Source organism: Myxine glutinosa, chromosome 7 (genome assembly GCF_964187855.1).
Source record: "Myxine glutinosa chromosome 7, kmMyxGlut1.1, whole genome shotgun sequence".
In the NCBI taxonomy this organism is placed as follows: domain Eukaryota; kingdom Metazoa; phylum Chordata; class Myxini; order Myxiniformes; family Myxinidae; genus Myxine; species Myxine glutinosa.
Genome location: NC_136267.1, coordinates 34,431,378 through 34,453,185, shown reverse-complemented (window position 1 = coordinate 34,453,185; position 21,808 = coordinate 34,431,378). Strand labels below are relative to the sequence as shown.

Below are 21,808 nucleotides of genomic sequence, written 5' to 3'. Positions count from 1 at the left end.
ATTAAATTGAAATAAAATAAAGGTTTTAAAGGCTGTAGGGGAAAAACTTTTCTCGGAACTTTACTGCCATTGATGCACTCTTTTACACCACCTGATTTAACACATCCATCAGAAGGACGTTCAGCCAGAGGATCCATCTGCCACCACCAACCCTTGGACGAATAACAAATTCTTGCCATCTTCAGCCGATTCGTGAAACACTTAGGACAATAAACGGGGGTAGTTTATTAGTAAACATTCTTTTAATTTCTTAAATCATCCTTTAGAGTAAACGTCCTTTAGACTTAAAAAATTTTTTATCCTACATCAACCGGATACTGAACATGTCCACCTACTTCTTCACCAATGTACAAGTGCTGTCTTACAGCTCTTCCTTTCAACAATCTCTAACCTCACCTTTATTCCACCCCTCCTCTAACGTGTGAAAACGTATCTCTGACTTGAAAATCAAGAAACCCAGTGTGTAATAAATGTTCCGATTTTCATTAATCGTTCAAAACTCCCCCCTCACCCCTCCCACCTCCCCTTCAAATCTCCCCCCTCCCATTCAAAACTCCCCCCTCACCCCTCCCACCTCCCCTTCAAATCTCCCCCCTCCCATTCAAAACTCCCACCTCACCCCTCCCCATCCAATCTTCCACATCACCCCTCCCCTTCAAAACTAACCCCTCACCCCTCCCACCTCCCCTTCAAAACTAACCCCTCACCTCACCCCTTCCCTTCTAATCTTCCCCTCACCCCTCCCTTTAAAATTCCCCTCTCCTCCTCAAAGTTTCCTCTTAACTCATCCACAAAACTGTTCCCTTCCCCAGTCCTCTCTTTTCCAACTCTTTCCTCCACCTTCTCCAATCTTCTACTTCCTTCCACCCACCTCATATTACTCCTCACTCTGCCTCATCCCATCGCCACCGAGCCATTTGTCCTCCTTCTCCTCATCCTGCCCTCTCTCCTTGCTCTTCTGCAATCTCTGACACACTGTCAACTTCTCTCCCTACCTCTTCCTCTCCTCCCTCATTTACCCTCCCCCACCTTCCCCTCTCTTGTACCTGATGCTCCCTCCTTCCTTCACGGTTTGGACCTCAAACATCCGGGGCCTTCGCTCAAACCTGACCGATTTCTTTATACAGTCGTGGCCAAAAATATTGGCACCCTTGCACTTTTTTCAAATAACTCACAATTTTCTCTAAAAAGAGGTTGAAATTGACAAAATTATTTGGTCTCCACAATTCCTTATTTCACTGTTAATATTACAGAACCTTTGTTTTTTTTATTCAGAACTTAATATATCCTTTTAAAGCAGAAAATTAAAAGAAATGGCATTGACAAAATTATTGACACCCCAGACTTAAGATTTTGTAGCACAGACTTTGGACAAAATAACTGCAGTCAAGCGCTTCCCTACAGCCATGAATGAGCTTCCTACACCTCTCTACAGGCAGTTTGGCCCACTCTTCTTGTGCAAACTACTCCAGTTCTCCCAGATTTGAAGGATGCCTTCTCCCAACTGCTGTTTTCAGATCTCCCTACAGGTGTGCAATGTGATTTAGATCTGGACTCATTGCTGGCCACTTCAGACCAGTCCAGTGTTTTGTCTTGAACCATTTCAATTTCAATTGGTTTGGTTTCAATTTGGTTTCAGACCAGGTCACTCTACTCTGGACATGCTGCTTCTGCTGCCAAACAGGAAATTAGAGCTGTCTCCCTCGACATATCACGTGCCTTCGATACGGTCTGGCACCCCGCTCTGCTCACCAAACTCTCCTCCTTTGGTATCCATGGAAATCTCCACGCATGGCTGGCGGACTTCCTCTCTCGTCGTAGTCAACGTGTGGCCCTGAATGGGTTTCTCTCATCTCCTCTTCCTGTTCAGGCTGGAGTTCCCCAAGGCAGTGTTCTGGGCCCTGTGCTTTTTCTGGTCTTCATAAATGATCTCTCTGACTCTCTTGAAAATCCTCTCTATCTCTTTGCTGATGACTCCACTCTCTGCCGCTCCATTCCTCATCCCTCAGATCGGCAGTCTGCAGCCTCCTCACTCTCTGCAGACCTGGACAAAATCACAGACTGGGCTAACAAGTGGAACATGTCTTTCAATCCTGAGAAATCTCACACTCTTACGATGTCTCTCCGAAAAGACCGACTGGACAACCCTCCCATCCACTTTCTGAATAATCCTCTCCAAGAAGTTCTGTCACTCAAGCTTTTGGGTCTCACTATCTGCCATGATCTTTCCTGGGAAAACCACATTTCCATGCTGGCCTCCAAAGCCAGTCGCCGACTGGGCATCCTCCGTCGTGCGGTCCTTCCTTGGCACACCTGAGCTCCTCACCACATACAAGGCTTTCATCCGCAGCTCAATGGAATACTGCTCTCCCCTCTGGGCTGGTGCTCCTGCCTCACACCTAGCTCGTCTTCACGCTGTTGAAACCAAAGCGTTCGGAATCATTGGAATCTCCCGCGATGACGCTATCTCCGAGGGCCTTTCACTTACTCACCGCAGGCAGGTTGGTGGTCTTTCCGTCTTCTACCGACTCCTCTCCGGCCTTGCTCCCCCAGCTCTCTCCGGGCTCTGTCCCCCAAATATTCCTGCAGGTCGCACAAGATCTGCCTGCAACCCTCTTATGGTTAAACTGCCAAAATCAAGACTCTCTGCTCACCTTCACTCCTTTATGCCTCTTTTCTCCCGCCTCTGGAACAAACTCCCTCACTCTCTTCAATCCCACTCCTCCCTCCAGGTCTTTAAAACGGCTGTTCACCACCATCTCTTATCTTCCCCCATCCAAAACCTTGATCTTTTCTACCCCCGCTAATTTCACCCCAAATCCACTTTTTTGAGGTGACTTTTGTCTTCTTTCCTGGAAGTCCTTGGTGTCCTTGGGTTTTATACCTATCCTGCCTCCCCCCAGGCCCTCTGCCTCCCACACATCTCCCGATGTCCCTGACCTCAAATGTTGTGTTTGTGTGCTTCCTCCCCTTCTCTCCCCATCTTGTCGACCGCTCCCCTTTTTATATACTTTGTTTGCTTGTTTGTTTGATAAATGTTAGCTCTTTCACGAGCCTCGACTCTGTATACAAAAAAAAAAAAAAAAAAATTAGGGTGCTTTTTGAAGTGTGTTTGGGGTCATTGTCCTGCTGCAAGACCCATGACCTTTGACGGAGACCCAGCTTCCTGACACTAGGTTGAACATTGTGCTCCAAAATGCCTTGGTAATCTCCTGATTTCATGATGCCATGCACACATTCAAGGAACCGAGTGCCAGAGACAGCCCAGCAACCCCAAAACATCACTTTCCCTCCTCCATGTTTGACTGTAGGGAAGGTGTTCTTTTCTTTGAAGGCTTCATTTTGTTAGCTCACCTGGAACGAAGTTCCGGGGAGCTTATGTGATGGTGCGTTGTCAGTCCGTAAACACTTGCAACTTCTTCTCCGAAACCGCTGAAGGGATTGTGACCAAATTTGGCACAAATGATATTTGTGGTGTTGTGAGTAAAGTTTTTTCATGGCATTAAAAAAAAAAATCGGGGTCTGAGGGGGTCTACCGGGGGTCAAAGTGGATCCAGGTTTGACCTCCACCCCCAACCCCCCCAAAATAGATATTTGCTTTTTTCTCAGCAACTACACACACAATTTCATGAAACTTGACCACAACCTTCATCACCGATGATGTGCCAAAGTATGTTCACGACATATACAAAATCTACCCCTTCAGGTGACTATGGGGGGAGGGGGGAGAGCGTTGCCCCCCAAAATAGGTATTTGCTTTATTCTCAGACTACACTTGCAATTTCGATGAAACTTGACCACAACAGTCACCACCCGTGATGTACCAAAGTTTGTTCACGGCATTAAAAAAATCTGCCCCTTTGGAGGTCTACGAGAGTGTGGGAGGGGGGTGGAGAAGGAGGGCGTTGCACCCAAAAATAGGTATTTTATTCTTTGTTTGTTTAAAGTCTTATGATTATGGTTGTATAATTCCACATGCTGCGCTGTCTTCTAGCAACCATTGAAATTGGTTTAAAATACCTTTAGTCAGTGCAGTACACTGTTTTTTCTACCAGGTGAGTGCCAGGGGTAGGGGAAGGCGGGGCAAGTTGAGCATAGGGGTAAGTTGAGCCACCACCTCCCAGCCAGTTATGAATGAGTCAGACTTTGTGGTGGTGCCATCTATAGATGCCCCATTGCATAACTCCAAATTCTGCCATATTGTTTTCTAAATTGAAACAGAAACCAGTGTTGCAGAGGGAAAAATCCAATTTTCAGCCATAAAAGTAAAAAGGTGTAAAACAGGTAAGTTCACGTTTCTTCCATATGCAGCATAGATATAATATGGATATCAGATGACAATTGTTAGTCCAGGTATGTGTCTCCATTCTTGTCATAGACTTTAATACGATGGATGCATAATACGTGCCAACATCAAGCAGAATTCAGGCCTCAACATAACCCAAGCGACATCAATTTCCCCGAATTTGACCCATTGCTGACAGCAACACCAGCTCTCTCCGACAACTCACACATTGATCGTCCCACTGAGCAATTGTAACATCTAATTGACCCTGGCTGATAATTTAATAACACACGGCAGGTGGGCCACCACTTACAGACAGACCACACAGACTACAGCCACTCCTGCCACCAACCATAGCCATTACCACAGAAAACCCAGGCAGCCACGTCCCTGCCAAAATCACACAAGATGCCAACCGCATATGTAATTATGTAGACAACTTCAACAACCAGCATATGCCATACTAAGGTCACTTTGTCCACCCTCGGGTTAGAATGTACACCTGGACATCACAATTTCAATCTTACAGAGCAGAAATCTCAAACGTCTGAAAATATTTTATTCAACAAGTCACACCACAGTCACCACACCCCACTGTGTCTATATCTATGTGCCCAATGTGTCACTGTCCACAAGATCTGGCACAGCGCAGAGCCTTTTTTCCCCGAGCATGACTCACGTGGATAAGTTGTGGTGCTTCTCATGAAAAAGCCACCACAATTCCGGTTAACCAACAAGCCACGACATATAACCAAAAGTATATGACCATATATGAAAACAGCTTGATCCAAAATGCACAACGACACATCCCGAACCTCCAAGAGCTCACGAAGCCGTTCCAGTTTCATATAAAACATACACTAATCATATACACATGTAAACATGACAATTGTTACGGATACCGGCCCTAATAATGGTGGTTCTTGTTAGCAGGGTTGATGCTTCTTGCTTATTGATGATGCGGATGTTGATAATGCTTGTTGTGGTTAAAAGGGTTAAAAGCGCTCCGGGTAAAAGGTGGCCGGAAATCGGATCGTGACCCGGAAGAGAGGGGGAGAGGAGGAGGAGGAGCGGGGAAGGGAAGATCGTGAGGAGACGTGTTCTGATTGCAGCTCCAGACCGAGCAGTCGAACGTGCAGGACAAGGGAACTTTGCCTCCTTGAAAAGACGTCCGCACGATAGCAGATCACCGGATTGCTGCGGCACCTGCGTAGTCGGGTATCCTCGGGGAGGTTGCCGAGTATCCTCACCTCCCAACCCAGGTGGAAGAGAAAGCCGACCGCCATCTTCGCCACACGCCTCCCCGGCAGTGACAGGGTTTTTGCGGCGCGTCGACCAGGCGTTACCCTCCGGCGGGCTGCCGGGGCCGGCTGTACAAGCCAGTGGCTGTGGGAGGGGTATTGAGGAGACTCGCGGATTGAACCGCAACCGGGTACGACTACGTACCCGGAATCATCTTTGGGGAGGTTTCCCATTCTACCGCCATCGTGCTGGAGATTGGGCCACGTGGCCTGCGGGTTGGTTCGATCGACCCCGCTTCCCCAGATTGGAATCGGAAATTGATTCCACGATTGCTGGAGCGAATCGACGTCGCCTTGGAGGCGTACAGAGACATTGGGGCAAGGGCCGTGAGTTTTGGAGTTAAGGGGCTCGGTAAGGTGGCGCCACCTGTAGATGGGAATTATATTGTGAAGTGCTGCATTAAGTGGGTCGTGATTCCTGTGTGGGATTTATAATATATGGAGGTTTGTTCGTAACCCTTGGTGTGGACTCGTTATTGATTGGCTTGTTTTCAACCAAGGACAACACATCTTTCTGCCGGGGACTCCCTCGGGGTTCGGAGGTTTGCGGAGACCAGAGAATAGGGGAGGACCCCGTAACACAATAGTCAATACATGAGAACCCAACATCAGACTGACATGCACGTATCACAGGAAGGTTCGTATAATCACAATCGATCAGGCACAAAACGTTTGCGAATCGTCGCTCATAAACGCGGCTGGATCGAAAAATACGCGGCCACTTCCGATGCTCGAGATGGGATATGCTCACTTTTGTTGCGTCACGACACAATGTATTTATTCAAATACTGTATATGTTCAACAAGCATTCTGAGTCTTGCGCTGCAATACATGTCCCCTACCAAAGTTGAAAGTGCCATAACTTTGTCAAAAATGATCGAATATGCAAATTTATGCACGGTTGATGCTGGTTTTCAAACTTGATCTGAGGTATGCTGAGACACGTGTGTCACGCCTCGCCTCATTGATAAGCCCGCAAGGTCGCTCCGTGGAGCGGCCTGCACGTATTGCACTGTGTGAATTATATAAATTATTACCAACTCACGGTCTGAGGTACTGGCGATTCAAGAGATATCCATTTTTTATGTTTATATATTTTCGTTTAATTAACGATATCTGCCAAACCACGTGCCCTATCGCAAATTCCAAAAGGACATTTTAGTAGACTGACATGCTGAACAGATTTGTGAAGTTTCCCCTCGATTGGATCAAAAATGAGGGAGGGGCTCGGTTTTAAAGGTTCATGCTTAAAAACGTCATAACTCTGAAACCATCAGTAATTTATTATATTTTCCGGTTCACGATCAATGATCAATGTGTATATGTATGTTGCTCGGCTTGGCTCCGCCCCTCCCGAAAGTGCGCGCTGTTGACGTTCGCGAGAGAGGCTGAGGGATGCGCAGTGTGGCGAGAACTCGAGAATAAACAAAAGATATCCATTAAAAAAAAATTTTTTTCCGTTTAATTAACAATATCTGCCAAACCACGTGCCCTATCGCAAATTCCAAAAGGACATTTTAGTGCTGAACAGATCTGAAGTTTCCCCTCGATTGGATCAAAAATGAGGGAGGAGCTCGGTTTTAAAGGTTCATGCTTAAAAGCATCATAACTCTGAAACCATGTGACGCATGACGTCATGCTCGCTGACTTTTTTGTTCGTCATGGGTATGCGATTCTGCCTGCAAAGGTTGGCCTCGATCTTTTCAACCGTTGCAGAGAAAAAGGGGTTTTCGTGTTTTCACGGAAAACAATATGGCGGCCGAACCACGTGACCTGTGACGTCATAATTACCATTAAAATATTCTACAGACCGAGTCCATCATATGGTGCAACTTTTATCTCAATCGGTCCAATTTATTGCAGAGAAATTGGTTTTTAAAGGAAATTAAAACTTAAAACGGCACTGAGTTAAGGATCATCAGAATTACCAAAGTTCAAAGTGCCATAACATTGTTAAAAATGATCGAAACGTCGTGAAGTTCGAACTTGACCTGTAACGTCATCGTTGCTCGATCTCGCGAGATCTTGGAGACGGCGGCAGGGATTTTCGAAGCTCCACACGGTCTCCACGTTTTTCGAAGTTAAGTCTGTTCACAATTGTATTTTGTCGAAACTGTATTTATCTTTCGGTGTGTGAAGTTATTGTGTGCAACTTTGGTTGTTTCTCGGTGTTTATCTTTCATAAATTGATCGTCTGTTTGCCGTGTCGTGTCTTGAGGCCTTGTACAGTGTGCACTGTACAACCTTGAGGCTTTGTTTTTCTCAGCGGTCCGTCGTTTTGTGATCCAATAACTTTCGTTCTCTGTATTCCCAGGCTTTTCACCCATAGCCTACTTCCTTGTGTAAATCTCAACAAAAAAAAAAAAAAAAAAAAAACATTTCCTTCTCTGTTCTCATTCGTTTATTCATTCTTATTCGTTCGTTCGTTCTTTGACCACGTGTTTCTCCCCCATTTCCCCAGATAGTTTTCACTCATTAACCTTCAATGTTTACACTTTCCCCTCAAGTTATGTATTCCGTCATATTTTATAACACCTTTTTCTTCTTCTTCTTTAAAAGGCTGCTTTCGACTTGCTCACCAAATCAATTCATCCCAAAAAAAATATCCATCTCCTATAGTGCCTTTTTTCTACATTCCCTAAACTCTCCTGCACTCCATCCTCCATCCAGCGTCCTTAAACGTATTTTTAACTCGAAGGTCACAAGAAACTCATTTTGCAATAAATGTTCGTTTCCCATAAATCGTACACTTTCAAAAATCCAATCTCACCCCTCCCAATCTTCCCCATAACCCCTCCCCTCCAAATCTTCCCCATCACCCCTCCCCTCCAAATCTTCCCCATCACCCATCCCTTTCAAATCTCCCCCCATGCCCCTCCCTCCTAAACTACCCCCTCACCCCTCCCCGCCAAGATGCCCCCTCGCCCCTCCCCTCCTAGACTCCTGCCTCACCCCTCCCCTTCAAATCTCCCCCATATCCCATCCCTTTCAAATCCCTCCCCTTGTCCCTTCCCTCCCAAACTCCCCCCTCACCCCTCCCCTTCAAATCTCCCCACCCTCATTGCTTCTCAATTTCCCCCCTCTCACTCCCCCTCCTCAAAGCGTCCTCCCCGCTTCTTCCCCCTTCAAACTCTCACCTCCATCTCCCCCAACCTTCTGCCTCGCTCTTCCCCCTCCTCAAATAACACCTCATTGTGGCTCACCCAATCACCATCAAACCTTTTGTCCGCCCCATCCTTCCCTTTCTCCGAGCTATTCTGAAATCTCTGACACACCTTCAACAGCTCTCCCTACCTCTTCCACCTCTTCCACATCTTACCCTACCCCTCCTCCCCCCTGTTCTGTATCTGATGCTCCCCCTTCCTCTTCATTAACGGTATGGACCTCAAACATCCGGGGCCTTCGTTCAAACTTAACTGATCTCTCCATACAGGTTGCTTCTGTCAAACCAGACGTGATCTGCTTAACAGAAACTTTCCTCCTTTATGAAGTCTCTGATTCCATAGTATCTCTCCCGGGTTACTCCCTCCTCCGGTATGATAGACCTGAGCCTCGTCCTGGAGGCGGGGTTGCTATCTTTATCAAAAACTCTCTTCCTCACTCGCCCTGCACTGCACTCTCTCCACCTCACCCCCAGGAATACCTCTGGCTACGGCTTCCCTTCGCTCCCACCTCTTGTTCATATGTGTGTTGTACCGTCCACCAAACAGTGATGACTCCATCTACATCTCGCTGTCTGATGATATGGACCAACTTCTATCTACTCATCCCAACTCTCTCTTCCTCATATGTGGTGATTTCAACTGTCATCATGCCAGTTGGCTGGGTGTGGGTACCTCTCTCACCAGCCATGGCTCCTCAGCAAAAGACTTCTGCGACTCACTGGGACTGACACAATCTGTCAATTTCCCGACCCGGATCTCAGTCAACGGAACATCTTCTCTTCTGGACTTGGTTATGACTAACTTCCCTGAAAATGTCTGCTGCTCTTCTTCTGCTCCGATCGGATCATCTGATCATGTCCTTGTTAAAGTGGACATCTCTCTGACCATCCTCAGGGAGCCTGCTCAGCGTCGACGAGTCTGGCATTTCACTCAGGCCAACTGGCACGGTCTTCAAGCAGCCATCAATCATCTGGACTGGTCTCCCATCTCTACCACCTCTGACATCAACTCATCCTGGGAATTCTTCCAAAGTAAATTGCTCTCTCTCATGCACAGATTTATCCCATCTCGTCTTCAGTTGTCATACCCTTCCTCCCGTCCATGGTACACGGAATCTTGTGGTGAGGCTGTTGCCCAGAAACAACTTGCCTTCGTCTCCTGGAAAGCAAATCCAACGGAAGGAAATCTCATTTCCTTTCACAAAGCCCGAAACAAGTGTGTGTCCACCCTCAGGAGAGCCAGGAAACAATATCTCTCCGTTCTCAAGAACGAACTCTCTTATCTGTCTCCCTCTTCCAAATCCTGGTGGCGTCTGGTCAAATCCGTTTCTGGTGTTTGTTCCCCCTCCATCCCCTCCCTTACCTCAAACGGCTACACAGCTGACTCCACACGTGAAAAAGCTGAATGCCTCAACTCTGTGTTTGCCTCTAAATCTTGTGTCCCAAACCCATCCCTCTCTGTACCCACCATACCCAGTCGTACCCTGCTGCTCCTGAACTCCGTGTCCTTTCCTCCTGACAAGGTGGAAAAGTTTCTGTCAACCCTCGACTCTGATTCTGCAACTGGACCCGACGGCATCAGCCCACGGGTCCTAAAATCCTGCTCTGCTGCTCTATCTCACCCTCTCTCTGTTCTCTTCACCCTCTCTTTTGCTCAAGGTCAACTGCCATCTGCTTGGAAATCAGCCAACATCACCGCTTTGCACAAAAAAGGTGCAAAAACAGATCCTAGCAACTACAGACCAATCAGCCTTCTCCCAATTATCAGCAAAGTCATGGAATCCATCATTGCTTCGGATATGAAATCTTTCCTCTTCTCCAATGGCTTGATCTCTGATCATCAATTTGGTTTCAGACCAGGTCACTCTACTCTGGACATGCTGCTTCTGCTGTCTCAACAATGGATGGAGGTCCTCAATGCCAAACAGGAAATTAGAGCTGTCTCCCTCGACATATCACGTGCCTTCGACACGGTCTGGCACCCCGCTCTGCTCACCAAACTCTCCTCCTTTGGTATCCATGGAAATCTCCACGCATGGCTGGCGGACTTCCTCTCTAGTCGTCGTCAACGTGTGGCCCTGAATGGGTTTCTCTCATCTCCTCTTCCTGTTCAGGCTGGAGTTCCCCAAGGCAGTGTTCTGGGCCCCGTGCTTTTTCTGGTCTTCATCAATGATCTCTCTGACTCTCTCGAAAATCCTCTCTATCTCTTTGCTGATGACTCCACTCTCTGCCGCTCCATTCCTCTTCCCTCAGATCGGCAGTCTGCTGCCTCCTCACTCTCTGAAGACCTGGACAAAATCACAGACTGGTCAAACAAGTGGAACATGTCTTTCAATCCTGACAAATCTCACACTCTTACTATGTCTCTCCGAAAAGATCGACTGGACAACCCTCCCATCTACTTTCTCAACAATCCTCTCCAAGAAGTTCTGTCGCTCAAGATTTTGGGTCTCACTATCTGCCATGATCTTTCTTGGGAAAACCACATTTCCAAGCTGGCCTCCAAAGCCAGTCGCCGACTGGGCATCCTCCGTCGTGCGAAGTCCTTCCTCGGCACACCTGAGCTCCTCACCACATACAAGGCTTTCATCCGCAGCTCAATGGAATACTGTTCTCCCCTATGGGCCGGTGCTCCTGCCTCACACCTAGCTCGACTTCACGCTGTTGAAACCAAAGCTTTCAGAATTATTGGAATCTCCCGCGATGAAGCTATCTCTGAGGGCCTTTCACTCACTCACCGCAGGCAGGTAGGTGGTCTTTCTGTCTTCTACCGACTCCTCTCCGGCCTTGCACCCCCAGCTCTCTCTGTGCTCTGTCCCCCAAATATTCCTACAGGTCGCACAAGATCTGCCAGCAACCCTCTGATGGTTAAACTGCCGAAATCTCGGCTCTCTGCTCACCTTCACTCTTTCATTCCTCTTTTCTCCCGCCTCTGGAACAAACTCCCTCACTCCCTTCAATCCCACTCCTCCCTCCAGGTCTTTAAAACAGCTGTTCACCACCATCTCTTATCTTCCCCCATCCAAAACCTTGATCTTTTCTACCCCCGCTAATTCACCCCAGATCCACCTTGTTTGAAATTCCAACTTCTTTCCTGGAAGTCCTGGCAGTGTCCATGTGTTTTGTACCTCTCCCACCGCCCCCTTCCCACGCTCCCCCCCCCCCCCCCCGGGCCCTCGCCCTCTCTCGGATCTCTCGATGTCTCCATGTCTCTCGGTCCCTGCTCTCGGGTGTTGTGTTTGTGTCCTTCCCCCTCTCTCCCCATCTTGTCTGCCGCTCCCTATGTTATGTGTTTTATGTGTCGGTTTGTCTTTCTGTGTGATTAATGTTCGCTCTTTCACGAGCCTCGATGTTGTATACAAAAAAAAAAAAACAAAAAAAAAAAACGTATCATGAGGAAACCATGTACCAAGTTTGAAATCATTAGAATTAAGCGTTTAGAAAAAAAGTCCGGAAAACTGTTCTTTGCGTGAAGGACTGACGGACTGACGGACGGCGTGCAAACCTATAGTCCCCTCCGGTGTACACCGGTAGGGGACTAATAACTAATTCCTGCACAGATTGACTACTGTGAAGGCAAAGGCAAACCACCCAGTACAACCCTGGCCAAAAAGACTTCTTTGCCACCGATGCTTTTTCCAAGAGGGTGGGGGAGAGTATGGGAAAGAGGGAAAAAGGGAGAAGTGTGGGAGAGAATAATGAGTGAGAGGAAGAGGGCCATCTACCGATAATAATCTTTCCTTCCTTCAGTTATTAGCCCCCTACCGGTGTACACCGGAGGGGTCTATAGGTTTGCACTCAGTCCCTCCGTCTGTCAGTCTGTCCGTCCATCCATCAGTCTCAGTCCGTCACGCAAAGAACAGCTTTCCGGACTTTTTTTCTAAACTCTTAATGCTAATGATTTCAACCTTTGCACATGGTTTCCTCATGATAAGTTACAGATCAAGTTCGAACTTCACGACGTTTCGATCATTTTTGAGAAGGTTATGGCACTTTGAACTTTGGTAATTTCCCCAACAGTTTTCCGGACTATAATTTGGAGTGCGGTAAGTCAAAGCTGTTAATATTCCTTGTTTTAACTCCAATTTACATTCTTTTTCCCCTTTTAGTGAGAAGTCGGGGTCTGTGCAACCATTCATAAACTTTATTTGGTGCAAATCGGATAATTTTTAGCCGAGTTACCTCAGACCGTGAGTTGGTAATTATATAATTCACACAGTGCAATACGTGTAATTTCCCCAACAGTTTTCCGGACGACAGACTGCCGGTAGGGGACATGTATTGCAGCGCAATACTCAGAATGCTTGTTATTTAGAGAAAACTAACAACTTACATTCTATATTGGTACAAAGTTGCTATGTTAATACAATTCTCCATTTGAAATAAATGCAACTATATTGGCACTGGTCGGGTGTCATCGAAAATGTTTACAAGTGTAATCCTGCACATGACCAAAAGTTCATAATCACCAAAAGATAATCCTGCTGCCCATGCAGACGATGCTCTGAGTGACTTCGCAGATTCTCAAAATAGGCAAAGCGCCGATGTCACCCATAACCTCCTGTATGCCAAGGCATCGACTCCATCAGCATGGCCCAAGATAACAAATGGTGAAAAGCAGCGCTGATCGGGACGAGGGCACTTTACCTTATTATACATTCGAGCAATTTGGTAAAGAACGATGGCAACAAAGCTGGCTTCACTTCCTTCTTGGAACTCTGCCATTACGACACCTGAAAACCCAAAACAAATCCGACTAGTACTCGCAGTCTTCACTACACAGCTCCGTCCCAAATAAATATGCTCAAAACTTAACAGCTCAAAATTCATTAAGGGCTCTCACTGCAGGTGCCTCGCTTCTCAGGATTGCATCAATGACGATGTGTTCATCTTATTATTTAATCAAACGTATCCAATTTCGTTCGTTTGACGCACATGCTCGAACCATTGCAAACGCAGACGAATATTGATTAGACGGATTGATTAGACATTAAACTATGGTGAAGATTTCGATACTATAATTTCTGAAGTTATTCTTCACCTTTGAGAGGTCGGGGCCACAAAACGATAGTCGCACGATATCTTGAAAAGTTATGGACAGATTCGGACGCATTGTGATCAAGCATTCTGAGTATTGCGCTGCAATACATGTCCTCTACCGGCAGTCTGTCATCCGGAAAACTGTTGGGGAAATTACCAAAGTTCAAAGTGCCATAACTTTGTCAAAAATGATCGAAACGTCGTGAAGTTCGAACTTGATCTGTAACTTGTCATGAGGAAACCATGTGCCAAGTTTGAAATCATAAGCATTAAGAGTATAGAAGAAAAAAAAGTCCGAAAAACTGTTCTTTGTGTGACACTGAGTGACTGACAGACGGAGGGACGGAGTGCAAACCTATAGTCCCCTCCGGTGAACACCGGTAGGGGACTAATAAGCCCGCAAGGTCACTCCGTGGAGCAGCCTGCACATATTGCACTATGTGTGAATTATATAATTACCAACTCACGGGCTGAGGTAACTCGGCTAAAATTATCCAATTTGCACCAAATAAAGTTTATGAATGGTTGCACAGACCCCTATTTCTCACTAAAAGTGGAAACAGAATGTAAATTGGAGTTAAAACAAGGAATATTAACAGCTTTGACTTACCGCACTCCAAATTATAGTCCGGAAAACTGTTGGGGAAATTACCAAAGTTCAAAGTGCCATAACTTTGTCAAAAATGATCGAAACGTCGTGAAGTTCGAACTTGATCTCTAACTTATCATGAGGAAACCATGTACCAAGTTTGAAATCATTATCATGAAGAGTTTAGAAAAAGAAAGTCCGGAAAACTGTTCTTTGCATGACTGACGGACTGACGGACGGACTGACGGAGGGACGGAGGGCAAACCTATAGTCCCCCCCGGTGCACACCGGTATGGGACTAATAAAAGGAATGGACTGAATGTTTGTATGATTGTTTCCTGAATTAACTTTTTTTTCCTGAATTTTCCTGAATTTCCTGAATGGACTGAATGTTTCCATGTGAACAAGCATTCTGAGTATTGCGCTGCAATACATGTCCCCGACCGGCAGTCTGTCATCCGGAAAACTGTTGGGGAAATTCCCAAAGCTCAAAGTGCCATAACTTTGTCAAAAATGATCGAAACGTCATGAAGTTCGAACTTGATCTGGAACTTATCATGAGGAAACAATGTACCAAGTTTGTAATCATTAGCATTAAGAGTTTAGAAAAAAAAAGTCCGGAAAACTGTTCTTTGCGTGACGGACTGACTGACAGACTGACTGACAGACGGAGGAATGGAGTGCAAACCTCTAGTCCCCTCCAGTGTTCACCAGTAGGGGACTAATAAATGGAAACCTAAAAGACTCCGAAGACCCAAAACACCCCAAAGACCCAAAACACCCTGAAGACCCAAAACACCCGAAGACCCAAAACACCCCGAAGACCCAAAGTGCCCCAAAGACCCAAAACGCCCCGATCACCCAAGCACAACCAACCCCTACCCCTTCCAAAAACCACCCCCATTGTACTCCACATGGGGCCTACACTATCCTTCGAGTCTGTTCAGGATCAAGTAAAGTACTAAGATGTCTTTGAAAGGATCATCTGACAATCCTACCCATCTGTCTTCTTAACAATCCTCTTGAAATTCATGCACAAACTCTTGGGTCTCACTGTCAGCCATTTTATTTATGGAGCAAACCACATTTTAAAGCTCATTTCCAAAGCCAGCTGCTTCCTGGACATCGGTCGTGGTAAGTCCTTCCTTGGTACACCTGAACATTTATCCACCTTCAAAGCCTCCATCCGCAGCTTGGAGTACTCCTCTCCCCTCTGGTCTGTGCCTCTGTCTCACCTTGCTCAATTAGCGACATGGAAACTCAGGACTTTAAGATAATTGGAATTTCCCACGGCGAAGCTGAGTCGATTGGCCTATCACTTTCACATCACAAGCAGCTCGGTGGTCTCTGTATTCTACCACCTCCTTCCTGGTCTTGCATCCCCTGCTCTTTCTTTCCATGCTCTCTCCCCTCCTCGTCCCACCTCAAAGTTTCTGCAGTGTGCAGGCGATCAGCCAGCAACCCCCTTTTGGTGAAACTTGGACTCCCTGCACAGCTCCATTCATTCTTTCCTCCTTCCCCCTCCCCTCCACCCTCGCTTCTCCCAATCCTCCCCCCTCTCCCCACCTGTAGAACGAACTTCCGCATTCCCCTCAATCTCAATCTTTCCTTCAGGGTTCAAGACGCATGTTCACCGTCTCAGGTCATCCTCCATCCAAAGCTATCATCTTTTTACCCCCACTAACCATTCCCAAGTCCACCTCTTTATAAGTTTACAGTTTTTCCTTCCTGAGAATTCCCAGTTGCATCCATCTTCTGCATCCCCTCTGTCCTTACCTAGACTTCTTTCTTTACCACATCCCTCGTTTCTCCAAGTCTCGCTCCATTTTGTCCCTCAACCCTGCCGTTGATGCCCCGTTTCCCCCCCCCCCCCCCCCCCCACCCATTCTACTGTTCTTTATTTTGCTGTTACGTCCCGATCTGTTCTTTGTTCTAGCTCCTCAATGAGCTTTGACATGGTGTGCGAATGAATGAATGAATAACAAGTGAATCCTCTTGGATTGCGCTGAGGTTTGGGCATGGAATTTCTAGGAGGAAGTATAATTTGTATGCAATGAAAGTACATGTAATATGGGATCGAGTACGATCGAGTAAGCTTCACCAGTGCGCGTGCGCGAATTTACGTCACGTCGGCAGCGAGAAGGCGTTCCCCAACACGAACCAATCAGGAACTGCCACGCCCACTTATATGATCTCAGAATTCCTGTGACAGGAATTAGCGTTACACTGGCTGGAAGTCATTCGCTAGAGGCGCTTCCTCAGCGCCAATCACCAGTGCGCGTGCGCGAATTTACGTCACGTCGGCAGCGAGAAGGCGTTCCCCAACACGAACCAATCAGGAACTGCCACGCCCACTTATATGATCTCAGAATTCCTGTGACAGGAATTAGCGTTACACTGGCTGGAAGTCAATCGCTAAAGGCGCTTCCTCAGCGCCAATAAATATATATATTAAAGCGCGGCGTTACGTGCGCTGCTTGCGAGCAAGGAGGAAGCGGACAAGCGGTAACTTATAAGCGTCTTTATTTCAGGAGCTCACTGTAACACTGGCGCGCTCCGGGCTGCGCGCCCGGTGTATATCATGAGGCCACGCCTACCCCTCGGGCGTGGCCACCGCCCACTTGGTGCGCGGAATGATGTCACCCCACCAGTGGGCTTTTGTGTCCGCCACAATATTACTCTACCTTTAACCTTTGAACATTCCAAATGTCACCCTAAACCTCAATCAATTAGACCTAATAACTTCATTTTTTTCATCATTACCCCTCCCCACTCCAACCCTAAATGGGGCCTACACTCTCCCTACCAAGTTTGGTGAAGATCAGTCAAGCCATTACAGAGATTCCCCCTCCCCCTATTTCAAATCCTCCCTTCCTACTGTAATAACTACATTTTCTTTTCTCCATAAATCCCCCACGGGGCTCCCATTCTGCCTCTGATGACACAACGGCCCATTGGGCTGACATGAGTGGCTGAACCCTAATATAGAGAACCCTATCTCTCCGCTCCCCCACTCCCCTACACCTATATTATTCCCCACAACCACCACCTGTTTTGTCTGTGCTCTTCCATCCTAAAAAAAAAAACACCTTTAGAGGCCATTTTTTCCCGCAAAGCGGGGGTTGGCCTTTTTCGGGCACCGTGGTTGTTGTTTTTTTTGGTTTTTTTGGTCCCCTTTTTGAAGCAATGTTTTACGGCCGGATGCCCTTCCTGCCGCCAACCCTTTCTGTCGCCAACCCTTTCTGTCGCCAACCCTTTCTGTCACCTTTTACGACAAGCAGGGAATTACAAGTGAACTGGTACTCAATTAGTCGACCTCGGAAGGATGACAGGCTGAGTCAACCCCCCTGGCGTTAATTCAGCAATCGACCGGGATTCGAACCCAGGATCCTAGGTATCCTAAGCTGGCACCCTAGCCGCTAGCCCAACACCAGGGGATGACGATTTACGTCTCCCTCTCTGCCAACATGGACCATCTTGTAACCATCCATCCCATCTTGCTCTCTTCCTCGTGTGTGCCAATTTCAACTGTCACCATGCCAATATGGGACTTCCAAAATGACGCAATCCGCAATTCTTTGCGCACATGCACAGAAACTCATGGCAACAGCGTTCATCAGAGCACGCTAAAATATATCATGCGTGGGAGATAAGGAGTTGGCTAAAATGGCTCACAAAGCTTCCAAAATACAGCTTTTCCTTGTGTGCACGTTTATACCAGTTGCTATACCTATCCTCTCACCACTGGCCCACAGAATCCACTGTTGAGACAGTTTCCTTCAAACAACTCACCTTCTCTTCCTGGAATACAAATCCAACCAAAGGCAATCTCGGATCATTCCACAAAACCCGGAACGAGTGTGTCCACTCTCGGGAGAGCCAGAAAGCAACATCTGTCCAAACTCAAGATTGAACTCTCAAACCCGTCTCCTTCAAAGACCTGGTGGTGCCGTGTTAAGTCTGTCTCTGCCTCTGGAGTATGAACCAACTTTAGAGGCCATTTTCCCCGCAGAGCAGGGGTTGGCCTTTTTCGGGCACTGTGGTCCCCTTTTGAAGCAATGTTTTATGATTGGATGCCCTTCCTGCCGCCAACCCTGTTAGTCGCCTCTTGCGACACACAGGGAATTACCAGTGAGCTGATACTCAATTTGCCGACCTCGGAAGTATGACAGGCTGAGTCAACCCCCCTGGTGTTCATTCAGCGATCGACCGGGATTCGAACCTAGGATCCTAGGATCCCAAGCCAGCACCCTAACCGCTAAGCCAACATCTGCCTCTGGAGTATGCCGCCCCTTAATCCCTTCCCTCACTTCAAATAACACCACAGCTTACTCTGCTCATGAGAAGACAGAATAGTCAATTGTGTTTGCTTCCAAATATTGTGTACCCAACCACTCACTCCCTACACCTACCCTACCCTCATACCCAACTGCTCCTGGATACTCTTTTTCTCTTGAAGGTGGAGATGCTTTAGGCAAACCTCGACTCCGATTCTGCAACTGGCCTGGACGGCATCAGTGCATATGTCCTAAAAAAAAACTGCTCTGCTGCTCTTGCTCATACTCTTTCTGCTGTGTTCACTCGATAGTTCTCTTTTTGTCAATTTCCCTCCGCCTGGAAGTTGGACAATGTCACTGCAATGCACAAACATGATGCCAAAACGTATCCTCTTAACTGCAGGCCCATTAGCTTGCTTCCAATTATAAGCAAGGCCATGGAATCTATAATGGCAGTTGACATCAAATAGTTTTGTGTTTTTCTCGTGGACTGATCTCAGATCATCAGTTTGGTTTCAGGCCCAGTAATTTTACGCCCAGAAGACGTGCATGGTGTTGGTGTCATGTTTTCTGAGGAGTTTGTAGACAGTGTGGTGAGTGTGAATAGAGTGAGTGATAGGTTGATGATGGTGAAAATGATGATTGGAAAGCTCTTGGTGAACGTCATCTCGGGATATGCTGCGCAGGTTGGTCGGAGCGTTGAAGAGAAAGACAAGTTCTGGTGTGCAATAGAGAAGCTGATGGAAAACGTGAAAGATGAGGAAGTTGTTGTGGTAGGAGTAGACCTAAATGGACATGTGGGAAGGAGTATGGACGGTTTTGAGGGAGTTCATGGGGGTTACGGATATTGTGTGAGAAATGGAGAAAGTGAAAGGATTTTGGAGTTTGCTGATGGAGCTGATTTGTTGATTTGTGATACTCAGTTCCAGAAAGAGGATAATAAGCTTGTTACATACACGTCAGGTGGGTCGACGACAACGGTTGACTTACCTGATGGTGCGTTGGCGAGATAGGGGGCACCTCTTGGACACAAAGGTGATCCCGGGGAAGGAGGCTGTTTCACAGCACCACTTGGTTGTCTGCGACATAAGGGTGAAAGGTGCGAGGAGAGCATGGCGGGTGAAGTACCAACCGAGAATGAAGGTGTGGAGGTTGAAAGAGGTGACAGTGAGGGAGGCATTAAAAGAGAAGCTGAGTATGGTAGAGGATGATGTGGTTGAGCTTGAAAGTGGTTGGATGTCAATGAAAGATAGTCTGTTGGGAGCCGTTGGTGAGGTATGTGGATGGACAAAGGGACCACCGAGGCACTCGGAAACATGGTGGTGGGATGATGAAGTTGGAAAGAGGATTGACGAGAAGAGGAAGAAGTTCAAGGAGTGGCAGAAGGCGAAGGGTACGGGGGCAGAAAAGGCAGAGTATGAAAATTATAAGGCAGCCAAGAAGGCTGCAAAGAAAGAGGGAGCAAAGGCGCAGGAGGCATGTAGGAAAATGTTCGGAGAACGCTTGGATTCGGAAGACAGTCAGAGAGCGGTATTCAGGACTAGCAGAAGTACCCAGCATTGCCGGGTGGGGGTGAGAAGGGGTAAAGGGGGGGGGGGGAGGGGAGGGGAACGGGGGGAGAGCGAGCCCCTTGGTAAAGCGAGCGAATTTTTTTTTCATAGCGTCATAGCGATTTTTTTTTTCATAGCGTCATATCGTTCATAGCGTTCATAGCGTCATAGCGTTTCATTGCGTCGTAGCGTTTCATAGCGGCATAGCGATTTTTTTTGTCATAGCGTCATAGTGTCATATCGTTCATAGCGTCATATCGTTCATAGCATCATAGCGTCATCACGTGATCGCTCTGAGCGAATCAGCGCCCACCTGCTCTGATTCCGTTGATTCCGTGCGCTGAAATGCGCTGAGGTAAATATGAATAAAAAATATGGATCGTCAAATATTTTGAGTTCGGCCATGTTCGTCCCAGGCTCAATGGCCATGTCTATGCCAAATATCAAGCACGTAAGCCTCTCCGTTTAGGAGTCTATCGGTAACATTACACACACACACTGTGTTTTATATATATAGATTGCAAAGCATATAGCGAAAGAGAGGTGTGATGTGATGGGGGTGAGTTGCTTGAAGGATGAAGTGGGACAAATCGTTGTGGACCCAGATGGAATTAAAGGAATATGGAAGAGATGTATGGAAATGCTGTTGAATGCAGAGAATGAATGGGATGGCAACATTGAGAGTAACCCAGTTTTAGGACCGGCAGAGAAGATAACTGAGAAGGAAGTTGAGGAAGCGATAAAAGCAATGAAGAGTAGAAAAGCGGGAGGGCCGGCGGGAGTTGTGGGAGATATGTTGAAGGCAGCAGGAAGTTGGGGTGTGAAGAGAATGACAGAGATCTGTAATCTGGTGGTGAAAGAAGGCTGCATTCCAGTGAATTGGGAACTGAGTACCCTCGTCCCTCTCTACAAGGGGAAAGGTGACCCTCTGGACTGTGGCTCGTATCAAGCGATAAAGTTATTGGAGCATGGAATGAAGGTATTGGAGAGGAGGATAAGAAAGAAAGTGAAGATCGACGAAATACAGTTTGGATTTATGCCAGGAAGAGGAACGACAGACGCGCTTTTTATTGTAAGGCAGTTGCAGGAGAAGTACATGGAGAAGAGGAAGAAGTTGTTTCTTGGGTTTGTTGATCTGGAGAAAGCATCCGATGGGGTTCCATGCGAAGTAGTGACATGGGTGTTGAGGAAGTTAGGAGTGGAGGAATGGTTGATCAGAGTAGTGATGGAAATGCACGAAAGAGTGCGCACAGCTGTAAGGACGGGAACAGTGGTGAGTTTGAGGTGAAGGTGGGAGTACATCAGGGGACGGTACTAAGTCCACTACAATTTGGAGCTGTGATGGAGGTGCTGGCTCGGAACGTAAAGGAGGGTTTACTGTGGGAGTTGTTGTATGCAGATGATCTGGTGTTGATTGCAGAAAGTATGGATGGACTGAAGGAGAAGATGAACAAGTGGAAGGAATGTATGGAGACAAAAGGTCTGAAGGTGAATATCGGAAAGACGAAGGTGATGGCAAGTCGTAAAGCATGTGGTGAGGTGGAAAGAACTGGGAAGTGGCCGTGTGCTGTGTGCAGGAAGGGTGTCGGAGTGAACTCCATTC

The 21,808-nt window shown here is 47.1% G+C and overlaps 1 protein-coding gene across 1 annotated transcript in view; it reads right to left on the bottom strand.

The window, feature by feature from the left end:
- The window catches only part of LOC137410750 (uncharacterized), a 660,974-nt gene that overhangs the window by 521,997 nt on the left and 117,169 nt on the right, over window positions 1-21,808 (bottom strand). The window lies entirely within an intron of this gene.